General features: G+C 50.6%; 1 long non-coding RNA gene across 1 annotated transcript; it reads right to left on the bottom strand.

Moving 5' to 3' along the window:
- Positions 1–10,415: 10,415 nt before the first annotated feature.
- On the bottom strand, positions 10,416–13,060 carry LOC121489702. Its single transcript, XR_005987396.1, has 3 exons — positions 12,480–13,060; positions 11,682–11,769; positions 10,416–10,539 (listed from the first exon to the last, which is right to left on the bottom strand). It is a non-coding gene; the product is annotated as an uncharacterized LOC121489702 (long non-coding RNA).
- Positions 13,061–25,629: the final 12,569 nt, after the last annotated feature.

Genomic DNA, 25,629 nt, shown 5'->3' with positions numbered 1-25,629 from the left:
GTGGATGCTTGAGTCCCCCATCGGGCACAGAGTTTCCTTTAGAAAAAGAAAAGCACAAGTATTTAAAAATGCCCCACATCAATAAGGCTCCCACGGCTGAGCTGGCCCATGGAGGGATGGGTCTTCCCACCTGCTCCTTCAGCCCCTGAGCCCTGAGCACAGATAGTGCCGGAGCTGATCAGCAGGCCCGATCCTCCCTCTCGGAGCTCATGCTCCAGGGGGGAAGATGGACCAAATCGGAACATCATCAGGAATGAGAAGAGCAATTGCTCCCTAGAAAGAGAGCCTGGTGCTACCTCTGGGTCCTGAGCTCCGCAGGTGAGGCTGTGACCAACTGTGGGGCTTTAACAAATGCAGCAGCTGGGGCTCCTGGGGCCACTGAGGGGAGGAGGTGAAGACCCCAGCAGGGCCACTGCCTCGCCAGGACCACAGCCTGGGAAGGAGGCAGAAGGGGGCATGAAGCCAGCTCTGTGTCCTCCGTGGGGGGGGGGAGGAAGGCTGCCCCTCCCTTCCCGAGGGGCTGGGAAAAGGTTGTGTGGATGGAACTGGCTACAGACCTGGAGATGACCGGGGTGGAGGTGGGCATCGACAGCCCAGGCGGGAGGCATTCCAGCACGTTCCAGGCTAAGATCCCAGGTCAGGGCGACCCACTGGGTGCACTGCTGTCCACAGCTCACCCAGTGGAAACGAGGGAAGGGCCCGTAACACACGGCAGGCAGGGGTTCAGGATGAGGACGGCCTCACACCTTCTAGGCCAAGACCCGACACCTTCTGTAGGGTTTGCCTTGGATTCAGGAGCCTAGGATCCTGGGAAGCAGTTGCCCATCCCTGCCCCAAGGGGGACTGTCATCGTCTGGGCCTCCAGAATGACGGTACCGCTGCCCAGGTGTGTGCACACAGGACGTCGTGGACCTGGACCCATGTACACACCAAAGAAGAGCATGTGGGTGGAGGTATGTCCATGGAACACCTGCCTCTAACGTCATATATATGAGGCCACAATGGCCTGGGGACGTCTGGGTAAAGCACCCGCGAGGACACTCCCTGTCCCACAGACAAGACGCAGAATATCCCCAACGGGGACAACGGCTTCTCCTGGGTCAAACTGGGGAAGACTGGAGAGTCGTGTCTGAACCCAGGCGTGTGTCCAGGCTGGGGCCCTGCTGCACACAGTCCTTCCCTGAGGCCTGTGGACCGGGGTGCGGTTGTGTCCCTGTGTGCACAGGCCATCGCCTGCAGGGAGGGGGGGGCGTCGGTCTCCCGGAGCGCCGCCCCTGCAGCTTCCTCCAGGAGGGGTTCAGGGAGGGGGTCCCAGGAAATGAGGACACTTCCGTGTCACAGAGCCCGATGGAACTTGGAAACCCCGTAACCAGGCACCCGCATCCAGTGCAGCCCCAGCTTAGGCTCACTTGGCTGGAGACATCCGCTCCTGGAGGATGTTCTCTTGCTGCCTTCCCACCTCTGGGGGCTCTGGCTCCCAGGAACCCCGGGGGGGCCGCTTGTTCCAATGCTGTAGGCTTTGGCTCCAGCATAGATACCAATGCCTCAGGGAGGTTATCAGGAGGCGCCGTCAGGTAACACAGCACAGGCCAGGCTGGGCCCCCTGTGCCAGCCATCCTGGGAGCCCCATCCCCTCCTCCTCAGTTTCAGGGAACCAGGGATGTGTGGGCGGGTCGCAGCCAGGCTTGGGACGCTGCAGGACAGCAGGTTCCCCGGGGATTCCTTCAGGGTCACCCTGATGTCACGGTGGGCAGGGGGGAAACAGGGCTCCTGAGGTCCACTTACCTGCCCTGGAGTTACCCTGAGGCCCTGCAGCCGCATCCCTTTGCTCTCCCCAGGGGAGGTAGGTGCCTGCTTGCGCTCTGGTGTGTCTGGGTGGAGGCAGCAGGGGGTGCGGCCCAGCCGAGGGGGCAAACCGGCACTGAGGCCTCCTGCCTGGCTGCCGGGCACTGTCTCCACAGAGCTCCACCCGGGACATGGGGCGCGAGCGGAAGGAAGTGATCATCTGCCCCACAGCCTCCAGGAGCAGGGAGGTGCCCTGCGCAGCTAACAGAGGCCAGTGCAGGCTCAAGGTGAGTGCAGGGGCTGGGCCCCGTGACACCCTGGGCCCACGTGGATATGGGCCATGGGCCTGGCCGGAGCCCTTTCATGCTCAAGCCTTCAGGAGGCCCCAGCAGGTGGGGGCGCTTCTCTGGGAGCTGCCCGTGCCCCCACACACAGAGCTGACGGCCCCCGGGGCTCTGGCCTAGTCGGGGTCAGAGGGTGACAGCCCACATGATGAGAGGTCATGTCCACAGAACGATTCATGGGATGCCCCACCCTCCTCTAGTTATGGGTGCATCGTAGCTGCATGTGGTGACAACGTCACGGTCCTATAGTGCTGGAAACTGTGAGCGACTCTGGCTCCTGCAGGAGGGCCTTCCCTCTCCAGGAGCACAGCGAGGGGGCTGTGGGGCAGGGGGAAGCTGCACCCTCACCCTACACATCTGCAATTCCCGTGGGAGGGTAAAAGTCTAAGGGCCCTTCAAGAAAAGAGCAAGGGAGAGCCTTGGATGGGGTGTGGGCTTGGTGGGAGGCACTGGGACCCCTAAGGAGACCTTCTCCATGCCCCCCCAACCCTCTCTCTGCCCCACACCTGGGACCCAGAGCAGAGGGGGTGGGGAGCGTCGCACTCCCCAATCTGGTGACACCTGGACCCAGGGGCACAGCAGGTGCTCAGGAGGGCCAAGAGGGCTCCCAGACCAGGTGGCCCCTGCCCCAGTGGAGATGGGAGATTAGAGTCAGTGGAAGCCACCCCGGGGGCCCCTTGTGAAGGAGGCAGCCCAGAGCCAGAGGAGGGAAGGTGGCAGTCCTGGGCAGCTCCTGGCAAGGCCTGGCAGGACACAGAGCCCGAGCCCTCCTGGCTTGGACCTTCCCAGAGGGACAGTGTGTGCAGTGAGGTCAATGACAGGTCAAACGCCCCCCGCCCCGGACGTCTGCCGGTAGACTCAAGGGGCAGGTGTACAGGGAACAGGCTCAGGAGGGAGCCCTGCTTCCCCAGGAGAGATGATGATGGTCACTCCGCTGGGCGTGGGCTCCCCGCAGAGGCTGTGTGCCAGCCCCTTCTCGGGGAGCAGGCCTGTGGCAGGCAGGACCACCAGGTGGCAGGGGGACGAGGAGCAGGACCGGCCTCCAGACACCCTGCGCAGGAGGCCGGGGCCCCGGGTCCTGCAGGGCTTCCCTGGGACACTTGTGAGTGAGGGTGCCCTGTCTTCTGACACCTGTGCCCGCCTGTGCTCCCCAGGGCCATCTCCTGCATGCTGGAAATATGGCTGGATTATTATCGGGACGACTTTTGTCAGCTCCCAGAATTTTGCTCCCTGAGGATGATTCTTGAATTCATGAGGTAGCACAAGCCAGGCTCAGACGTGGAACTCTGTGCCCGGCATTACCTCCAACAATTCAGAGGCCTCCATGCAGCAGAGCCAGAGGCTGGGGGTGAGTAGGCCTGGGGGTGGCCGAGCTGGGGACAGCGGGGCCCTCGGATCCAGCCTCCGTGCAGCTTGGCCGGGAGCAGGGGGTGGGCTCACACACCACCCCACAGGCTGCAGGCTGGGGACACCTCTCTGGGCTCTTGCCCTCACACACGTTGAACCATGGGAAGAGTGGCCTTGACTTGGGAGGAACATGGACAGTCCTTCCCGGTGATGATACTTTGTCTTCTTGGAGCTACAGTTTGGCCCAAGGAAAACACCCTGAATGAGCTCAGGAGCATGCCCCAGCTCCGACAGTGGGGCCTGCTGCCCTGTCAGGGCCTGAGGGGATCGAGGCCGTCCTGGCTGCTGGGGCTGAGGGCTTGGCCCGCGCTGAGGTGCCCGCTGGGGAGGTGACGCCCCTGCAGATAGTGGTCACTGCTCCAGTTCACTGCTCCGTCCTGGAGGAGCCACCTGCACCCAGCAGCCACCCCGGAGGAGTAGGCCCTGGCGCCTGCAGTCGGGGTCCCCAAAGTGCCAGAGCCACCACCTGCCTCCAGAACAACTGGCTTTGACCCCTAAGCAGCACCCAGACCACCACGGGAGCCCGCCCCAGCTCCCACCAGGGGGCTCGTTTTTGGCTGCAGCCCACCAGAGGTTTGCCCTCCCCTGACATTTTACTCTTTCTATATTTTGAGGTTTTTTTTTTTCACCTGTATAATGGCTTACGAGTTTTATCATAACAAACGATAAGTTAACTTCACACAAAATTTACTCTGATTTTTTTAATGCTACATTGTGAGACTTTAAGTCCATCCATAGTGTGGCAGACCCATAGTCCAGGACACTGGGGGACACAGCCCATGATCCGGCGCCCCCCGGCACAGGCTGAGGCCAGGAGGACACAGGACAGCCAGGTCACTACTGCAGCTGAGCCCTGACCTGTGCAGATCGCGCCCCAAACCCAGAGCACCCAGACCCCTGTGCACTGGGAGCTGGGGTAGTGAGTGTGGCAGGTGACTCTAGGGCTGGACAACTGGCCGCCGCCACTGTGGTTGTCCTTCCTGGTGTCACCCTGTACCTGGGCCTGAGCAGGGGCCTCACAGCATAAAGAATCCCACTGAACTGTACACCTGGCTGAGGGCTCGGCAGCTCCCCCAGGTGCACACACCTGAGAATCAGCACAGCAGACCCCTCCCCCAGAAGACCAGCTAGAACGTCAGAGAAAAAGCAAGTTATTGACCAAGCAGCACTGGAAAGTTCCAGGGGAAGTCGAGGGATTTACAGTATATGGAATCAAGGGTACTCCCCCTTCTTTTTATTTTTCTGTTTGTTTCTGTTGTTTCCCTACCCCCTTTTTTATTCTTTCTTCTTCTTCTTTTTTTCTTTTTCTCCTTTTTTCAGTACCACATGCTGTTGGCCACTCTGCACTGAGCAAACTGACTAGAAGGAAAAACTCACCTCAAAACAAAGAATCAGAAACAGTCCTCTCTCCCACAAAGTTACAAAATTTGGATTACAATTCGATGCACTCCAAACTGGAGGTCCTAACGACGAGAGTTAATGAGGTAGAATAATGAGTGTGTGACATAGAAGACAGGTTGATGGGAAGGATAGAAACTGAGGAAAAAAAGAGAAAGACAAGTAAAAGACCATGAGGGGGATCCCTGGGTGGCGCAGTGGTTTGGCGCCTGCCTTTGGCCCAGGGCGCGATCCTGGAGACCCGGGATCGAATCCAACATCGGGCTCCCGGTGCATGGAGCCTGCTTCTCCCTCTGCCTATGTCTCTGCCCCTCTCTCTCCCTCTGTGACTATCATAAATAAATAAATAAGTAAAATTTTAAAAAAGTAAAAAAATAAATAAAAAATAAAAGACCATGAGGATAGGTTAAGGGAATAAATGACAGCCTCAAAAGGAAAAGTCTATGCTTAATTGGGGTTCCTGAGGGTGCCGAAAGGGACAGAGGTCCAGAAACTGTATTTGAACAAATCATAGCTGAGAACTTCCCTAACTTGGGAAGGGAAACAGGCATTCAGATCCAGGAGATAGAGAGATCCCCCCTAAAATCAATAAAAATCGTCAACACCTCAACATTTAATAGTGAGGCTTGCAAATTTCAAAGATAAAGAGAAGATCCTTAAAGCAGCAAGAGGCAAGAAATCACTAACTTTTATGGGGAGTAGCATTAGGACAAGAGCAGACCTCGCCACAGAGACCTGGCAGGCGAGAAAGCGCCAGCAGGATATACTCAGGGTCCTAAATGAGAAGAACCTGCAGCCCAGAATACTTTATCCAGCAAGGCTCTCATTCACAATAGAAAGAGAGATAAAGAGCTTCCAAGACAGGCAGAAACTGAAAGAATATGTGACCACCAAGCCGGCTCTGCCAGAAATATTAAGGGGGACCCTGTAAAAGAAAGAGGAAGTCCAAGGGAACAATCCACAAACACAGGGACTGAACAGGTATCATGATGACACTAAATCCATATCTTTCAATAGTTACTGTGAACGTGAAGGGGCTTAATGAACCCATCAAAAGGCGCAAGGTTTCAGACTGGATAAAAAAGCAAGACCCATCTATTTGCTGTCTTCAAGAGACTCATTTTGGACAAAAGGACACCTACAGCCTGAAAATAAAAGGTTGGAGAACCATGGACCATTCGAAAGGTCCTCAAAAGAAAACAGGGGTAGCCATCCTTAGATCAGAGAAACTAAAGTTTATCCCGAAGACTGTAGTGAGAGATGTAGAGGGACACTATATCATACTTAAAGGATCTATCCAACAAGAGGACCTAACAATCATGAATATATTGTTGAATGAAAGCTATTCCCATAACATAAGAGGTATGGTCATATTTTGTCATAATACCATTATCCTTAATAATAATATTTACAAATGTACTAAGATTTCTGAATTAATTGTTTGACTATTCATGAGTTTCCCTAATTAGACAGCAATCAATTAAGTCTAAGAACCAATATATTTTGAATGGCTACTGCTGCAAAGCACAGTTTCGAGGAATCAGTGGAGAGAAAAGGATGGAAGGAGAATTGGTTTTTCTGTTGAGTTGATAGTCAAACTGGATGGATAAAAATTCTTCACATACTATAATTTTTGAAAAGCAATTATAACAGGTACCCATTAGTAACCACCAAGTTAATCTTATAAGAGACCAAGTTGCAAGTAACTTCTTAAAGAAGAAAAGGAGTGGGGGTTATAGATCTTCTGGAAGTGCAGGCACCTGAGATGGGGTTTCAGGGAATAGATGTCTAGGCAGAGACATAGAATGTAGGAATCCAGGCAGGGGGACTAGCTGTCTGCCTTTCTCTCCGATAGACATCATTGAGGTAACTCCTGATCCAGCAGCCCACAGGTTACTCAGTGGAGGATGAAAAATAGTTTCCTTTTAATGGACATTTCAAACTGAAGTTGTCTTCCAGCCCTTTCAGAGCTGTAGAACTTGTTTTAATCAACTTCCCTTGATAAAAGAGCTGGATTCTAGCAACTATACCTCCTTTATCCTCTCTCTACTGATGTCTGGAGCCATGAGAATTTTTTTCTTAGTTTCTGCTGCTCTCATTGTCCTTGCTCACATTTTCTCAGGTAAGAGGGAAATCCTAATAGATGTAAGGGTGGCAATCTGTCTTTTGAGAAGAAAGTTCAGACTTTAGGAAACTGCATGACTCATCCCTGCATTCTAAAAATGTCCCAGCACAAAGCAGTTACTAGAAATCTTTTCTTGAGCTTAAACACAAAACTACTGAGCTGGACTATCTCCACCCAGAAGGGTGTCTGGTTAATTTCCCCCAAAGCTCCACCAAGCATTCAGACTTCTCTTTACATTTAGCTCTTTCCATCTTCTGTAATTGTCCACACAGCTTCAGCGTGTGCCAAAGCGATAGCTCTAAAATGAGAGAAAATTTCAGAGGCAAATTTCAAGCACACTTGTTAAGTTAGACAAGTATAGCTTTTATAGCCTAATTGAAACAAAACTTATGTTAAGAGAATCTTAGTATCGTCTTTATGTTTTTTTTTCCTATTTTCATGTTTTATTAGTTGGTCCAAATCTCCTAATCTTAGATTACTTAGAATTTCTTTCTAGTTCTCACATACTAATAGAAAATTATGTCATTTAAACAACTAACATCTTGATTGGTTTGCTTTTACATCTTTGAGAGCTTTAAAATGGTCTCTTTTTACTCAGTACTGCCAAGACTCTATCCCTAAGACATTTTAAAAATATTTATTTATTTATTTTGGAGAGAGAGAAAGAGCTGGAAGAGAAGCAGAGGGAGAGAGAGAATCTCAAGCAGACTCCCCAGGGAACACAGAGACTGATGTGGTGCTTAATCCCATGACCTGAGATCAAGGCCTGGGCCAAAATTAAGAGTCTGATGCCCAACTGAGACACTCAGGTGCCATCGCCCCCACCAAGAAACTTTTATATCCCTCCCTTCTCAACTATACTTCTGTTATTAAGACATTACTAGTGGGGGTTCCTCATGTATTATGAAGCACTTTACTACTTCATGATTTCTGAATTTCTGCACTTACTTATTACACAATCAGGCCTCAATAGGCCTACCAAACCAATACATATAACACTTAATAAGCAATGGTTTGGGCACTATAGAAAAAGTACGTAAAATGGAGGAAAAATTTGTAATCAGAGTATGATCTTCATGCTTAATTTACTTGAAGTTTATTATTTTATTATTTCTGTGTTGGTAAAAAATAGGTTCCCCAGAATAGCAAATAGGTATTTGATAAATTTCAAATATACAAATAAGTGAATGGGTGAGATGGGAAGATTCATAAAAACTAGAACACAAAACAGTTCTCATTAAGTGCCATAAATGATACAAAACATAAAGAAAAGCCATGGAAGCAGAACTGTGGTTCGAACTCTGGGATCAGAAGGGCCTTCTTGGGAAGTGTTCTTCACCTTGCACTTTTGAAAACAGGTATAAAAACATGCCCTTACATTTCAAAGTCTCATTTATCAGGTCAGTTACTTGATTTCTGCTCCAGCCGTTTCCTGGAGGTCAGACAATGGATCCAGGTAGAGAAACACATTTTAAGCCATCTTCTCCATTCCCATTCAACAAGTCTCTGACTCATTAAGGGCTCCTTGTTCCCAAACTCGGCTCAGGTAAATTTGAATCATAGCAACAAACGTAGTGTGGGCTCCAAGTAGGAGCGCCACAATCACCACAACCACACAGCATCTCAGAGCTGTAATTGAGTTCAATGATCAGTAGAAGAAGTGATGAACACACATTTTTTTTATACCAAAACACCTGAAGTTGGATCTCAGGTCTAATCTTTCTACATTGTGTGAACCATTGTGTTTCAGTTTCCTTTCTAGAAGGGGTAATAATAATTATAATAGGATTGTTTGAAAGACTAGGATACTTGTTATGTTAATAAGAGGCAAACTTATTTTAACAAAGACATTTAAAAAGAGAATAAATGAAAAAATAGTTTATTTTTCTTTTAGGGAAAAATCCAAAAAACAGGTAAGTTGACCATTATGGTTAGAAAGAAGACTCTTCTCCACCAAGTTACTTTGAGCCTAGGGAGGAAGGTCAACTTTGTGTCCTAAACATGTGTCTTTCATCTGGTTCTGAAGATGCTCTGACAGGAAGGGCTGAAAAGCAAGTAAAGCGTATGATCAAAAAGATTGCACAGAAGCATCTACATCATTTGATTTCAGGTTCATTGTCCAAACTTACCCATGCAACCATACAGAGCCACGGGGCCTGGGACTGATGTCCTTTGCTGAGTCTCCTCGTGTTATCCAGAGATTCCATTACTCATTGTTTGAAGTGAGAAATAACTGTTTGGGGAAGGTTTAACAATCCCTCTGTTTCTATAATCTGCTTAAACAAAGCCAGGCACATCCTCTGTGCCCTGAGAAAGTACACTATTATTATTCTCTGCTTATCATTGTTTTTAAATCATCATTCTCATTCTTATTATCTGCCTCAATTAAGTATTTAAACACCTTATGAGTATTCCATGTCAGTTGATTGGCTAGATGCCTGATGAATTTCTGTAGTCTATTACAATATCCCAAGTTCAACATTGGAATATTTTAAAAATTTCCCCTTACTTTGAGCAGAAATCTAAGGCTGTGCAATTCCTTTCTGTTGGTCTGAGTCCTAACTGGGGCATGAACAGGTTCAGTGTTTCTTCAGCATGGCATTATCTCAGGTATAGGACAGCAATATGTGTTCTTTCTCCTCCTCAAAGCTGTATTTTCCAAGAACAGGTTCCCTTTGGGAGTGACTGCCAGTTCTTTGTATTATTTCTCCTGAGAACATCTATCACCAAAAACTTTTTTCAATCACTTCTCTCAAAATACCTTACTCTCTTCAGCTTAATCTTTGTTCAGAAGAAAACCTCGTTGTCCATATCACTCGCAATTCCAGAATTAAACCCATTATTCATTGATATTTCTTACAGAACAGATCAGCCTCGGGTTTCTTTTATCTTTGCACCTAAAATCTTGAAACTCCACAGCCACATGGCTGTGGTCTATCGTTGCATGTGGTCTCTTGTTGACCTGCCTACAGTATAAACAGCACCATCTTTCCCTTTTGTTATATGTCTGAGACTATTAATATGGAGACATGAAAACAATCACACATTGGGAAGGAATGTTATTGAAATTAGAAAGTAGACTGCCTCCATCCCAGGAAGACATGCTCTGCTTCTAGATATCCTAGAAATGACTATGGCAGAGGGAATTGAATACCCAGTAGGGACACTGTGTAAGTTGTGCGGGGAATCTGAGCTCCCATACAGCTGCTCAGGTGACATGTGCTTTTTCTGATCGCTAGGCGTGTACTCTGTGTCTGCAGGAGACTCGGTAATAGGGAATTGTGATTTTTGGCCTGGGTGATGTTATGTTGCTTTCTGGTCACCAATTACTGGATAACTGAGGCCCTGCTTTCTTCACTCAGCCCATGGAGCTATACGCAGAAGGATGCAGTGCCAGAAGATGGATGGTCGCTGTGCAGTTGAGTGCCTTTCCTTTGAAGATAAGATTGGGGGCTGTAGAGCTGAACTGACACCACTTTGCTGCAAAAAAAGGAAGAATAATTAAAAGCCAAGCAGGAGCTACAGAAAGTGAGAAGCAAAGATCCTCTGGCTGTGAGCTCCATGCAGCAAACATCTCTGGATTTTTTCTCGTGACCTCCCACATGGGCATTCTTTGAATGAAGCTGTCAATCCAGCTTCTGACACTGCAGAGAAATACCCTCTGTCAGCCGTGAGCTGCCTGGGGGAAGGCACTGTGTTATGTTGGCCTTTGGAATCCCCACTTGCTGGTAGAGGCCCCATTAATTATTTTATGGATTGATAAAGTGAGTGAGCAGATTAACAGATGAAACAGGGAAAATGGAAAGGTGGGACCATGGTTGAAAAGTTCTAAAACCCTGGCTTCAGACAGAGGTGTGACCCTGGGTCTTTGTCGTTCAGACTCTGGTGTCTGTAATATGAGACGACTCAACCACATAGTAAATGGCCCACCTGATGGACACAAATTGTGGCCGCCTTAGCAGTACTGCTGGCTCATGCTTCTCCAGCTCCTTCACAGATAGCTGTTAGCATGGCTTCCCCTCCCTCTTCAATCTGGGACATCAAGTGCCATAATGAAAAGGGCCTGTGTCAAAGGTTAAGCTGGCCAAAGATTGGGTAGCATCTTCATGCTGGCCACTTGTAGTGAGAATGTAGCAGTCATGGCCTCTTCAAGAGCAGGGTTCCTAGAGATAGTCTAATTCAACACCTTCATTACAGCGGAGGAGATAGAGACCCAAGCAGATGCCACTGTTGCTGGCTTAGTCACAGCAACACTTCTGGCTTTTGGTCTTATGTTCTTAGCATGTCCACAAAACGGGGCCCTGACTGAGAGCAGAAGCCTGAACACGGAATACTTTTTAGCAGCTCCAGTGAGCAGCTGGGTGGAAGAAGAAGTGGACACAGCTGCAGAAGAATTGGACTCTTTCCAAGATCCCTCCTGTGACCTTGTGATCCTTGCTTGTCCGGGATGATAGTAACGGCATACAGGTTTGCTTTTGCCCTGATTTGCCAAAATTCAGACTCCCAGGTTTCAGGGCTCGCAAGATATATGTCATAGGCCACTGTCATCCTAGACTGACAGCACACTGCTCCAGAACAGAAGAAACACAGCCCCTTGGCTCTGCTCTGGAGAATTTCCTTACCTATTTGATTAGCCTGCTTTCTGCAGAGATGTAAATAAGGGAGAGCAGAATAAAACACAACTTCCAAGGATGAGCCAATTTGTAAAGGCTGTAAAATAAGAAATAAAAACATGTTTTTAAAAAATGTTCTGGCGCAGCTACATATCTTCATGGCTAATGGGCTGATTTTTTTTATTCTGAAAACCATGCAAGAGCCGAGAGGGTGGAAAAAGCTCTCTTTTTGAATGTAGCACAGGTCCTGGGGTCTTCCCAGAAGTTGTTTACCCAGGCCTCAGATAAAACTAACTGCCTTTGAGAATCTACATGTATTTAGGTCTCATCCCCTGTTCTTTCTTGGTTTTTTTTCTCTCCCCTTTCCTTGCAAAATTAACAGTGGTGTGTATAATGTCTTCCTCTGCTTCTCAACTCACAGAAACATCGTCTACCACCTTCATGCTGCTGGGATTTCTCTTATTGAGGAGACCATGACCTCTTAGACATGTGTCGGTCACCATGCTCTTTGTAAACACTCCAGGGGCACCCTCAGCCATCGATGGTTGGTATTTTTTGTTACCTTGGTACTTTCGCGAGCATTTCACAATGTGGTCTGTCTCCTCCTTCATTCCTGTCTTCTCTGCCCTCGAAGATAGAAGTCTTCCAACTACTTTCTTTCTCTTCTTCCCTGTTCTCCTATGTTCTCCCTTTCCTGGGATTGTGCACACCCTGGATGCATCAACCTTCATATTACACATGTCTCTAAGCAATTCCACGAGCTCCCATGTTTCAGCCTCTCCTGTTGATGTGGCATTACCTACTCACCAGCCCTTCCAGGCTCCAAGTCTCCGTTCTCTACTCCACTCCACGGCAGTGCATGGATGCCCTGCACACTGCAACCACCAGACCTGGAGGCCAGTTGCTCCCCATTAGCCCCTTTAATGCAAGACATTGGCAGTAGGCAGGAAATTAAGATTTAGGGTGAAGACTCTCCCTTCCATTTCCAGCTCTGGCCAGCAGCACCCCAACAGCAACAGATGGTTGGCTCCCGGCTCCAACTCCTTTTGGCTTTCTCAGCAGACTTGCAAGATCCCTTGAAGGAACTAGCAGCACCCAGGGGGTGCAGCCATTAGAGGCCCAGCTGGGACATAACCTGTTTTGCTGTGTACCCTGGTTCTCCGTGACCCCTGTTCGGCCGTATCTTCTCCTCAAAAGTCTGAACACTGTCTGCAGGATGTCCGCACCCCACTTGTCTGGGCCCCAGTCATGGAACACTCCTTCCTTAAAGTCTTAAGTATCATTCATGTGCTGCTCCTGACTTAGAGGTCTGAGCACCAGCTGTGCTGCGTCCCATACTCATACATCCAGCCTCCACCTGTAGGTAGCTAACACCAGGATTTCGGACCCTGCCGCTGATAGCGCCTTTCCCATTTCCTCCTCCGGGCCATTAGTTATTAACCTCTGTGGACTTTTGACCATCTGCTACCTGTGTAAGCAATCCTTTGCATTGCATTTCGTGTTCGGAATACTCAGCATGGTTTTTGTTGACCTAAATGAGCTTGTCTGATAAAAATCCTACACTGTGTTTCCGACTTTAACTTCATGCTAAAGTTTTATAGGGCATTGGTCTTCCCTAATTGGATCTCTGATGGGTACCCCTAAATAACTAGTTTTTATTGCAGTTTATCCCTTCCTTTACAAAACTGAGCTTCAGTTAGTATTCTAGATCTTAGTAAATATTTTTACCACTTACTCAGGCACTCAAGTTAAAAATGACTTGTTCGGCTTACTCTCCTTACAAATCACACAATTCCCTGACAGCATTAATGTACATAGATTATTCCCCAGTATGTGCAAATTGTGCCATAACTTTTCCTCCCTTCTCTCTAACATTGTTCTCATTTACCTAGATTAGGGATTGGATATCGTTCTACATTTCATGCTACATATTATGCCTATATGCACACACACATGCACACACACGCACACACACACACACCGTATTTGTTGTTCAATCATAAAAACTATGTATAAGTGTCACATTCAGATTTACGAGAATTCTTACAATGTTAAAATGTTAGAGCTAGAAGTGGCCTTGGAGGTAATATAAATCAGGGTTTCCAGAGCCAAATTGATTCTAGTCACCTCGGGATGCCTGGGTGGCTCAATGGTTGAGCATCTGCCTTTGACTCAGATCATGATCCTGGGGTCCGGGGATTGAGTCCCACATCGGGCTCCCCATAGGAAGCCTGCTTCCCCTCTGCCTGTGTCTCTGCCTCTGTCTCGGTGTCTCTCATAAATAAATAAATAAAATCCTTTTTTAGAAAGTTGATTCTAGGGATCCCTGGGTGGCGCAGTGGTTTAGCGCCTGCCTTTGGCCCAGGCTGCGATTCTGGAGACCCGAGATTGAATCCCATGTCGGGCTCCCGGTGCATGGAGCCTGCTTTTCCCTCTGCCTGTGTCTCTGCCTCTCTCTCCCTCTCTGTGTGTTACTATCATAAATAAATAAAAATTAAAAAAAAACTATAAAAATAAAAAGTTGATTCTAGTACCTAGAATATTTTTGAAAATCAGAGGTCTTTCCCCGAGTCTCACACTTTCATATTCGGAATTCTTAAATTAAAAATCTGAATTTTTAAAACCACGTGTCCAGTCAAATCTCCTGCATAGTGATGTTTGGCAACTATAGATCACCGAACAGATGAGCATCTGAGATTTGAAAGTGCCCAGGTTCTGTGTCGCACACTTCCATTTAGAGGCCAGAGTGGAGGATCAGAACTCAAATCTAGAAGTTCTACTGTTGAGCCCAGTGGTATTTAACCGTGTTGCACTTTTTGAAAAGGGGTGAGGGGTGGGAGATGTGCTTGTCGACTCTGACAGTTGGGGTGGCTGGTCCCTATTCATGGAGCTCAGGTTCCCTCCCCAAGTAGCTCTACCTTCTCTTTTTATCTCCTCCATCTCTATTCCATCCTCATTTCAGGGAGTTAACTGGGCTATACCTGGTTTTCCCTCTGAACCCCTCCCAGAAACCCTCTCTACATAGCAAGCTGCGGCCATTTCTAGGCATCCTTGGTCCACTAGAACCTCCCCAAAATTTTTAAAGAACACTTGGGAGCCCAGGGATCACTCGCCTCCCTGAAGATGATGGAGAAAGTTATCCTGAACTGAAGCATCCTCAGAATTACCTGCTTCAGCTCAGACACTGAGAACTGATCCTGTCAAAACTTGAAATCCAACCAGGCATCCCATGACCTAACTGAATCTCTAATAAAACTTTATGAGGGCTCCTGTAGGCCCAGATAACTCCTGTGATGAGCTGGAAGACATAGGGATTTTGTTCTTGGATGGTCAGAGTCGTCAAATGTTTTTGAGTCTACTTGGGAACCAAGGAGCAGCTCTTGTCTTCCTGGAGAGGTTTCAGCTGACACCTGCCCAAATATCCTTAGAATTTTGTACTTCAGCTCAGCGTCAGGGAACCACCATTGGTCAATCTCAGCCAACTTGAGTCCCTGGAAATGTTTAAAGTCCTCTCATTGTTCCAAAAAACGGGAACTTACCTTTAAAGGCACCGGATGGTGACTGCCCACCTACACCAGCAACTTCAGCACTTTCTAGGTTCACTCAAAAGCAGTATGAAACTCCTATGCTGGCCCGCACCCCATCCTGGCTCTCCTTCGCTCTTTTCCAGAAGAGGCCTTAGACCTTTACCCTGTCACGGGAATTGCAGATGTGTGGGGTGAGGGTGCAACCGCCCCCGCCCCACAGCCCCCTCACTGCCCTCCTGGAGAAGGAAGGCCCTCCTGCAGGAGCCGGAGTCACTCACAGTTTCCAGCGCTGCAGGACCGCGACGTCGTCACCACACGCAGCTACGATGCACCCATATCTAGAGGAGGGCAAGGGCATCCCATGAATCGTCCTGTGGACGCGACCTCTCATCATGGGGGCTGTCACCCTCTGACCGCAACTAGGTCAGAGCCCCAGGGGAAATCAGCTCTGTGCGTGGGGCCACGGGAAGCTCCTGGTGAAGTGCCCGCACCTGCTGGGGCCTCCTGAAGGCTTGAGCATGAAAGGGCTCCGGCCAGGCCCATGACCCATATCGGAGTGGGCCTGGGGCGTCCCGGGGTCCCCCTGGTCTGGTTGCCCCAGGACACAGACCCCCGATGGACTCTCAAACCTCCCTTTCAATGGGGAAACAGGCCAGCTCAGGACCCTGGTGACAGTGGGGAGGAGACACAGGCCTCGTCACGGGGGAGTAGGACGGCTGCTGAGCACAAGCACAGCCCCTCTGGCCGACCTGCCACAGGCCAGGCCCCAGGGCTGCCCTCCAGGGCCCCGCTAGGGCCTGGGTGACCTTGCTCCAGGCCGGGGAGAAGCCTGAGGCCGGGAAGCTCACACCATCCCCAGCCTCCCCACCAGCAGGTGGCCCACCCCTGGGCTGCGGAGGGGCAGGTGCACACTCGGTGAACAGCAGGTCCGGCACCTAGTCCGTGGTGGCGAATCCATGATAGTCGTCTAAGAAGCTGCAAATTGAGATGACGTCCCTGCGCTGCAAGGCGAGCTGCAATTGTCGGACTTCCTGCTCCAGCAGCTCCGTCCGGCTGGAGTTCATCGGGGCGATCCGATGCCCCTTCCAGGCCGAGGCCCCTGCACCCTGAGTTGGGACAGAGGGGACATGCAGCCTGTAGGGAGCCACCGGGAGGCCAGAGAATCTATTTACAGAAGAGAAAATTGACATTCCACATGGAAGAGTAGCCTTTGCCATAGTGCATGGATTTCCCTAAGGAAAGTGCAAGGTATGTTTTGGGGGTGGGTGCACGGCCCCAGGAGCATGAGAGGCAGCACGCTGTGGACCCGAGAATTTCCACACAATGCAGCTGAGCAAGCACTGATTCCCCACATGAGTCCAGGAGGGGCCACGTCCTCAGGTCCGCAGTCACCCCGTCAGGGTGCAGTGGGGTGGAGGACAAGGGTCTGAGGCCAGTTGAGCTGGCTCATTCACTCTCACTGTCTTCTGAGGATGAAGACACCTGTAGGTCACCATGGAGGACACTCCAAGGGCCAAAGACACAGGCTCCGTCTGACATGTGGGGGGCAGGAGGGCCCTGAGCAGGGCCTGGCTTCTCGGGAGGAAGGAATGAGGGAGCTGCTAGGAACTGGGAGCTGCAGCAGCTTCTGTCCAATCTGGTGAAGACCATTCTCAGGGGCTGAGTGGGGGCCCGTGCAGAGGGCGGCCGTGGGGGATCGATGCACAGCTGCAGCATTCCCAGGTGAGGTGTGGCAGGTGTGGGCTGGGGCCCTTGCTTGGCCGGAGGGCAGGTGTCTTCCTGGTCTGTGGGGTCATGGCTGGGCATCCACATGCACGTCGCTTCCTGGAGGACACAGATTACCTGAAATCCCCACAGGGGCTTCCTCGATGATCCCGGAAGTGTGCTGGCTGGGGCTCCACCGACTTTCTTTCGGGGGTTCAGGGTCCTGTCTAGGGGCATCTGGGCACATTTCTTGCCTGGAGTCTGGAGGGGCATTTGACATTTGTCTGCCAATGCGTTGCTGACAGCGGGACAGGTGTTCTCCTCAGGATACTTGGGTAGTGCCTGTGTGTGTCCCAGCTCATGTCCCTGGGAGCCAGCCTGGGGACCCTCGAGGGAGGCTCTGCAGGGCCTCTTGGCTCTCTGCTGCACAACCAGGCTATTAGCCCTGACACAGGGTTGGCGAGCCAGCTGAGGGGTGTCAGCGACCGGCACTTCCTGGGCACCAGGAGGTCCACCAGGTGGGCTGAGGCTAACTTTATGGGTACTCAGAGGAGATGTGGAATGGGACTGGACAGTCTCATCAGGGGTCTCAGTATGTGCCTTCATCGGCAGGGAAGGCTCAGAGATTAAAACTTTCAGGTAAAAATGTAGATGTCATATAGAGCATCCTATACAAGTTTTTGATTGGACTCCATGGGTACAGAATCAATATCCTAAAACATGGTGGCTTCAGAGATGACACTTTTATTCTCTTTGTGTCCAGGGATGACAAGTGAACATCAAGAATTCAGCAGGGCCCCAGGGCCTGTGAAGCCCAGTCAGTGACCAAGGCCTGGCAAAATGTTCCTGTTTTTCTTGGCCTCTGGTCAGTAAAGAAGACAAATAGACTTAGGTTTCCACCTTTCCTAAGACTTATACAATTTCCTAAACTTCATTATTCTTCACTATTCTATCCTGCACAAAGATGCTTCCTTTTCCAATGCAAAGGATCATGGTCACAAGTAGGAATGAATTGTCATGTCGATTCAAAAATGTTTCAGCAGACACGACCAATTCTGAAGGCGGAAGAAGCCATAACGACACTTTCAAACCACAAGCTAGCCCAGTGCCCTCCTACCTGCATCTACACCTGCCAAGCCCACAATGTGGAAAAAGGCACAAGCCTACAACATATTCCAACTGAATCAAGAGAATATACAGGATATTGGGGTGGAATTCCCTGAGGAACAGTTAAAATGAGGCATATAAACACTGGATTTAGGATATAGACTCTTGTAGGAAAGGGAGTTTCAAAGGAATGTTTCACAAAAGCATAAAACCAGCCAGAGAATTTCGCTTGTGATGGACCCGGGCCACAGCTAGGCAGAAACTGGTATTCATCAAAACCTTCACAATCTTTGTAGATTGGGATCATAGTCGAGAGAGATGGAAGTGTAGAAGCAAAGCAAAGGATGCCATATTCCCAAATAATTGGTTACAGCTACAAACATTCTGGCTGGTGAGGAGAACGTGTGCCTATGTGATACCTGAGCTCCTTTGGAGAGTGATCTTCCCTGTCCTAGAGCACTGACGTCAAACACTCCTTGGCTCGCTTGAGGTTACTGAGGAAGAAAAAGGACATTCATAGAGATATCCACTGAGCATAGAAACTGATCAAATTCTGTTCAGACAGGAGCAGGGGCAGTTAGGGAGGTTGAGAAAGACCTGAAGGTGCTGTCTGATGAGAGAGTCACGATTAGGACCTGGAATGGCCTGAAAGGTCTCTATGAGAAAGGGACCACACCCAAATCCCTTAATCCAATCAAGCGATTATAGACGATTGGAAGATCTTGCTCTTTCTGATATTTCAGTTTTGAACTGAAAGTTAGTTGAGAAAATGGATATAATATCTTGAATAACCTCAAACCCTGACCCCATTTTTAATACCATTATGTCTAAATTGAGCAGAAGTGTTGGCAAAATACCAGTAGTTCAGGAAACATGAGTCCTGAGGTTAATTTCCACAGTAAAATGTACCAATATAATTTCACTTGCAGAAATTCCAATCCCCACCAAATCCGCATGGACTCACACCTCCATTCACAGACACACACACACAGGCGCACACACAGTCATAGAAATCGTTCTCATGAGGGCATCACTAGCCTCCTTGCAGCTGCTGATTGGCTCAAACCCTGCTGCAGCTAAGAGGATTAGGGGGACGTCTTTCAAGTGGCTGAAACGTCACGTGACATTGGGGCAGTATAAAAGTCCAGGAGCAACGGAAGTGGCCAACCTCACTATCCCTCTCTCCCACGGGACACACAGTCTCCTGCAGTGGAGTCTGTCCAGGACCTTTCTCAGCCTCTCCTGATGGGCGTGAGGACCACAATTGCACTTCAGGTGAGTTTTCAGGCCACTGGTCTGACCTTCCCTGACAGAGCAATGGGACAGTGAGGAAATGATGGAGGGATTGGCCCTTCCTCCACGGGTTAAGGACTCTTTCTGGTCTAACATGTTCTGAGGACAGAGAATGAGCCAAGGCATGGCTGTGAATGCCCAAGACACCCGGAGGTTCCAATGCCAATGGAATGGGGCCTCAGGTGACACATTGGTGTGGGGTGGTGGACGAGCAGGGACAGAGGCCCGTAAATGTCTCAGTGGGCCCTGCAGACCTATAGAACACACAGGATCAGGGCACCTGGGCAGCTCCATTGTTTCAGGGACTGACTTGGATCAGGTCATGATCTCAAGCTCTGGAGATGGATCCAGGTCCTCACTGGGTTTCTGATAACTGGAGTGTGTGCTTCTGCCTCTGTCCTTCCTACAGCTCAGGTGATCACTCTCCCTCATACACACACACACACACACACACACACACTCTCTCTCTCTCTCTCTCTCTCTCTCTCTCCCATAAATAATTGACCTTTTTTTCAATAGAAGGATCACCTGGTTTCCAAGAGAAAAGAAATTCACCTCCCAAAGCTTCGATGGCAGTTAATTGGGGGCACTGCCACGAACACATGGAATGGAAGTGTTCAGATGGGCAGCTTCCCACCGAGTAGAGGAGAATGTGATTTCCCAATAAATTTGGACTTAACTGTGGCTTCCTCTGGTGTCACAAGGGGCATTCACATGAGAGGGAAGCCCAGTTTCTTGATGCTTTTGCCCTTTGCGAGCTCCATGGTGCATCCCACTGGACCTCAATCGGGAGAGGTCCTGTCCCTGGTTTTGCTTCCACAGGGGATGTGGAGAGACTTAATGATAGTGTCAACAAGAGTCGTTGCTTAAGGGCGGCCTTCCTCAGAGCGGGGATGTGGCTTGGCCAGGAGAACGTAGGCAGGAAGGAGGAAAGAGAAGTGACAGGGGGAAAAGTGTGTTTGCACAACTCTCCTGAAGCTCACTAAGGCCTCCTTGGGAAGACAGTACAGGGAGCAGGCCCATGTCATGGTGAATAGGACTCATGTGTTTCTTTTCCCTCAGGCTACCTGAAACCCATCCCCGAAGCAGACTGACTTGTCCCCCCAGGATGTGGGACAGATGGTGGCCCGTCACTCCCAGCTTGGGCCCCACAGCCCCTTGAGACCCCAGAAAGGCAAGAGGCCACAGACAGCAGGACTGGCCCTCAGAGTTCCCAGCACAGAGGAGGATCCCAGGGTGAGTGGGGAGGCTGCCATGGGTTTTGAAGCAGGAGCTCTGCCAGGAGTCTTGAGACAGGCTAGGCTCCCGGAATATCATGGCCCAGACTCAGTTGTCAATCGTGATATGGGCAGGAAATCCCCCAGGCTATACACTGGGACACTCAGAGGCTCTGAGCATCAGCCCCAGGGCACCATTAGATCAGATTGAGCCTTGTGTTTGTCCCGAGTCTTAATGATGTTTCCACCTGTCTTCAACCTGACACCTCCAAACCCTCTTCCCCTTTCCTCCCTTCCACAGGATGGGGAGTAAGCATCCAGAGGTCTTCACTATACTGACACCTCACTAGCCAGATAGGATGTCCCCTGTCCTCATCCCATGTGCCACTCCATGAGGATGGCCTCCCATTCGTGTGCTTGGCAGGTTCACTGGCATTTGAGTGGATGAACTGACCACTCCCCTTTCCTCCACAGGTAAAGTGCAGGGACTGTGGGGCCTTTGGACACAAGGCATCAAGCACCAGATGCCCCATAAAACACTGGGGCACGACCCTCGTTCCTGTGGCCTTGGGCTGCAGGAGGCTGAAGGAGAATGTGGAGCCGGGGAGTCAGCGGCACCAGGCTGGGCTGTTGAACCAGGCTGAGAGGGAGAAGGCAGAGAGACGAAGGTGAGGATTGGGGCTTGTGACCCGAACGCCAGGGCTGATACGACAGACCCCGAGTCCGTGTGCCTGCACAGTGTGCAGGGGGACTGGGAGCAGGGCCAGGCTGGGCGAGGCAGGCAGAGGAGCTCCCAGGCTAACAGGGTCCACATCTGGGTGATGGAGCTGTCCCTGCTGATTTGGTGTGGGGTTTTGTAGCTGGACAATGTCCCTGCACCAGGGAATGTATGGAGCTTGGCACATGCCAAGGCAGACTCTCTCATAGGCTCTGCATGAAACAAACTGCCTGGACGACCTGGTCGGTCACTGTAGTCGGGGGGGGGGGGCAGGGGTTGGCATAGAGTGGCTGAGGACGGAAAGGACCAGTTTGGGCCAAGGCCCGAGCAGGTGTCTGGCTGGAAGCCAGGGAAGGGGGCTCCTTCTCCTTTCCATGCTTTGATTTCTCGTGCAGGCAAGAAGCCGAGCAGAGGAAGGCCCTGCTCCACAGGTTCCCCAGGAGACCCCGGGAGGGGCAGAAGCACACCTGGAAGGAAGACACGGAATCTTGTGACTATGTGAGGGTGAGTGTGCGCTGCTTCCCGGGCTGTGCCCTTGGGGACTGGCTGGGCTCCATGGGCCTCCTGGGGGAGGCGGGACTGCACTTCCTCTCTGACCAGTGGCAGTTGAGTAGCGTGGTCTTTTCACCCTTTTATCCCTTGGTGCCCATGATGTTGCCTTATGCCTGGTATGTGTGCGATCCGTGGCTCATTGGTATGTGATGGTCATTGGCGGGACTCCTGGAGCACAAACCAACCTCAGAGAACAGGCCTCTGTCCTTCATGACACATCACCCCCCTGCCCGTCCCCACTAAGGAGCTGCCACCATGACTCTCCAGCAGCAGGACTCCTATCGCCTCATGAGCAGAGTGGATGGAAGAGCTGGTCCAATGGAGGAAGCATCGCTGTGAGGCAGGACTTTGCGTGTCCCCCCACATGTCTCAAGTGCATCAACAGTCCTGTCATGCCTTTGTTCTGGACCAGCCTTGCAGCCGCATTCCCTACTCCTAGGTCAACAGATTCCATCTCTTTCTTTCCCTCTTCCGGGGGAGGGGGTGGTTACGAAGGACTTGGCCATTTGTTGGTTTCTTTCTTTCTTTCCTGAGTGTTCATTTTGCCTTGGTGCTGGGGCCAAACTCATGGAGTCCCGTGTGTTCTCTTTTCCCACAGCGTCCACACATGCCGATGCCCGTCTACACCACCAGGAGGCCTTCTATCCCTGATCCTGCCCTGCTGATGCAGCCACGTCCTGAGACCCCTGTCATGAGACTCCAGTGCCATTCCACATCACCTCTGAGTAGCACTAAAGTTAGCCTCAGCCCACCTGGTGGACCTCCTGGTGCCCAGGAAGGGCTGATCGCTGACCCCCCTCAGCCGGCTCGCCAACCCTGTGTCAGGGCAGATAGCCTGGTTGTGCAGCAGAGAGCCAAGAGGCCCTGCAGAGTCTCCCTAGAGGGTCCCAAGGCTGGCTCCAAGGGTCATGGGCTGGGACACACCCAGGCACCACCCAAGTATCCTGAGAACACCCATCCCGCTGTCAGCAACGCATTGGCCGACAATTCTCAAATGCCTCTCCAGACTCCAGGCAAGAAATGTGCCCAGATGTCCCTAGACAGGTCCCAGAACCCCCAAAAGAAAGCACGGTGGAGTCCCAGCCAGCACACTCCCAGGAGCATCCAGGGAGTCCCTGTGGGGATTTCGGGGAGTCTGTGTCCTCCAGGAAGCAGACGTGCCCGTGGATGCACAGCCGGGCCCCCACAGACCAGGAAGACACCTGCCCTCCAGCCAAGCAAGGGCCCCCAGCCCACACCTGCCACACCTCACCTCGGAACTCTGCAGCCCTGCACCGATCCCCCACGGCCGCCCTCTGCACGGGCCCCCACTCAGCCCCTGAGAATGGTCTTCACCAGATTGGACAGAAGCTGCTGGAGCTCCCGGTTCCTAGTCGCTCCCTCATTCCTTTCTCCCGAGAAGCCAGGCCCTGCTCAGGGCCCTCCTGCCCCCCACATGTCACACAGAGCCTGTGTCTGTGGCCCCTGGAGTGTCCTCCACGGTGACCTACAGGTGTCCTCATCCTCAGAAGACAGTGAGAGCGAATGAGCCAGCTCCTGGCCTCGGACCCTTGTCGTCCGGCCCACTGCACCCTGACGGGGTGACTGCGGACCTGAGGACCCTCATGGACCTGAGGACCATGAGTCCCTACTGGACTCATGTGGGGAATCAGCGCTTGCTCAGCTGCATTGCATGGAAATTCTCGGGTCCACAGCGTGCTACCCCTCATGCCCCTGGGGTCTGTGCACAGACACTGAACCCCAAAACACACCTTGCACTTTTCTTTAGGGAAATCCGTGTGCTGTGGCAAAGGGTAGTCTTTCCTCTGGAAAGTGAATTTTCTCTTCTGCAAATAGGTTTTCCAAGAAATGCAGGGAATTTTGAATGAGCACTTGTCACTCCAATGGAAATAGAATCTAAGATGTTAAGGTGTCTGTGGTGTACACATGTCTGCCTTTGGGGTGTCAGCATCGAGCACCCACTATGGGCCCTGCAAATAGACATATTGTTTTCTACTGAGATGAGTTTTTCTAGACTGTGGTGGTAGCTTTGTGGGCATTGTGATGGGCAATATTTCATCTGTGCATTTCGGTTTTCTCAGCGTTAACTTAGAATTGTGTGTAGTGTTTTATTTCCCTTAATAAAATGTTAGCACCGATGAAATGCGTGCATGTGTTTCTTTTGATTTTGTTTACTTTTTTTATACTCAGCAATTCTGAAACTCTCTATAGTTAATTTAATTCCTCCAGCCTTAATTAACTGAGACGAGACAACAGCTTGATAGTTTTGGGGGATATGTAGACTTTGAGGGTCTCCTGCACACCCAGTCTCCTTCGTGAGTACTGCATAGGGAACATTGATCCCTGTCCACCCTGTGAGGGAGCTGTGTGTACTGTATGGGCCTTCAGTCGCAGGTTGGTCTGTAATGGGATGAGTGGGTGGTTTCCCTCTATACATATTCTGGATCCATCTTTAATGTTGGATCATGATGCCTCCTTTCTGAGACCTGGGCAAGGAGATTTTTTACCCTCCTGATGATTTCCTAAGGAGGCAATGGTTGACAAGTTGTCCAAAGAGCACGAGACCAAGGCCACGGTCTCTCTCTCTCTCTCTCTCTCTCTCTCTCTCTCTCTCTCTCTCCCTCATTGTTCTCTCTCTGTCTCTCTTTCTCAGGGTTATCTCTGATATGGGCCCATGGAAACAATACAACACCATGCCAATGAAACCAAACCAAACCAAGCACTTCCATACTTGTATTCAGAGAATTTTTTTTTTCAGCAAAACAACTGACTGCTCTTTTCTCACTCCAGGGCACCTGTTTAAGGGTGTTCCCTCTCTCTGTGCGGATGCCTGTAGGTAGAGGGTAGAGGAGTTCCTCAATGAGCACCCTGGGCTTTTAAAAGACAGAGGCCAGTAGAGAAGCCACACTGTGAGATCCTTCTCGCGCCCCCAAGCCCTAAGTAACTCCCATTCATGCAATCATTATGTGACCCGGGTCAGAGTCTGGCCCCTTGAGCCTCAGGCCCCTGTCTCATCCCATAAATGCTGCCCTATTGCTATCTCATGGCTTCTGAGGAAAATGCAGCATCCTGGGCGCTCAAGAGATGCGTACATAAATAGAAATATTCCCTAATTTCTGGAAGCCTATGAAAATCCCAGAGGTCCAAAGGTAGGAAGGCCTATCCTCAAGGGGACATGTTGGGATTGGAACTAGCAAAGTAGCCTAAGGATTGTTGGACATGCAGGAATATAGGGCACAGGGGTGAGGAGGCAGGCAGGCTTGAGCAAAGGGCCTTAATGCTGGGCTCTCCAGCACAATTGGGACTTCATGGGCAGTGGAGGGGATTCTGTCCATGTGCACAGGGAGACCAGGGAGAAAGGCTAGCAGAAGAAGTCCTGAGCAGGCCTGTTCTCCCCCTCTCGTCACCTCACGTGTCTTGCTTCCCAGCCATCAAAAAACCAAACCAAACCAAACCAAACACAACCAAACACAGCCAAACCAAACCCAAACCTATCTTCCCAAAGGAAAATCCACTCTCATCCAGATATGGAAGATGACAGAGTTATCTGAACAAACTGGTATAGGTTATGGATATTAGTAATAGATGTATTTAGCACAGTTGAATGCACATTGGGTGAATCCTCCCCTCCTTCAGCCGTGGGGGAAAAATGGGGCCACTTGCAGGTGAAAGGATTGGAAGCAGTGAGCAGCCAGCTCTGAGTGTGGAAATGATGCTGAGGACCTGGGGTCAGTGTGAGCATGTCTGACCGTGTCCTCATGCATCCCTCATCCCATTGCTTATCTTCTCTCTGTATTGAAAGACCATTTGTCCAAACCAGCATGGGTTGAGTGTCGGCA

This window comes from Vulpes lagopus, chromosome 4 (assembly GCF_018345385.1).
Source record: "Vulpes lagopus strain Blue_001 chromosome 4, ASM1834538v1, whole genome shotgun sequence".
Taxonomy (NCBI): Eukaryota; Metazoa; Chordata; class Mammalia; order Carnivora; family Canidae; genus Vulpes; species Vulpes lagopus.
The sequence above is the reverse complement of the archived record's forward strand: the minus strand, read 5'-3'. Positions and strand labels throughout refer to the sequence as shown.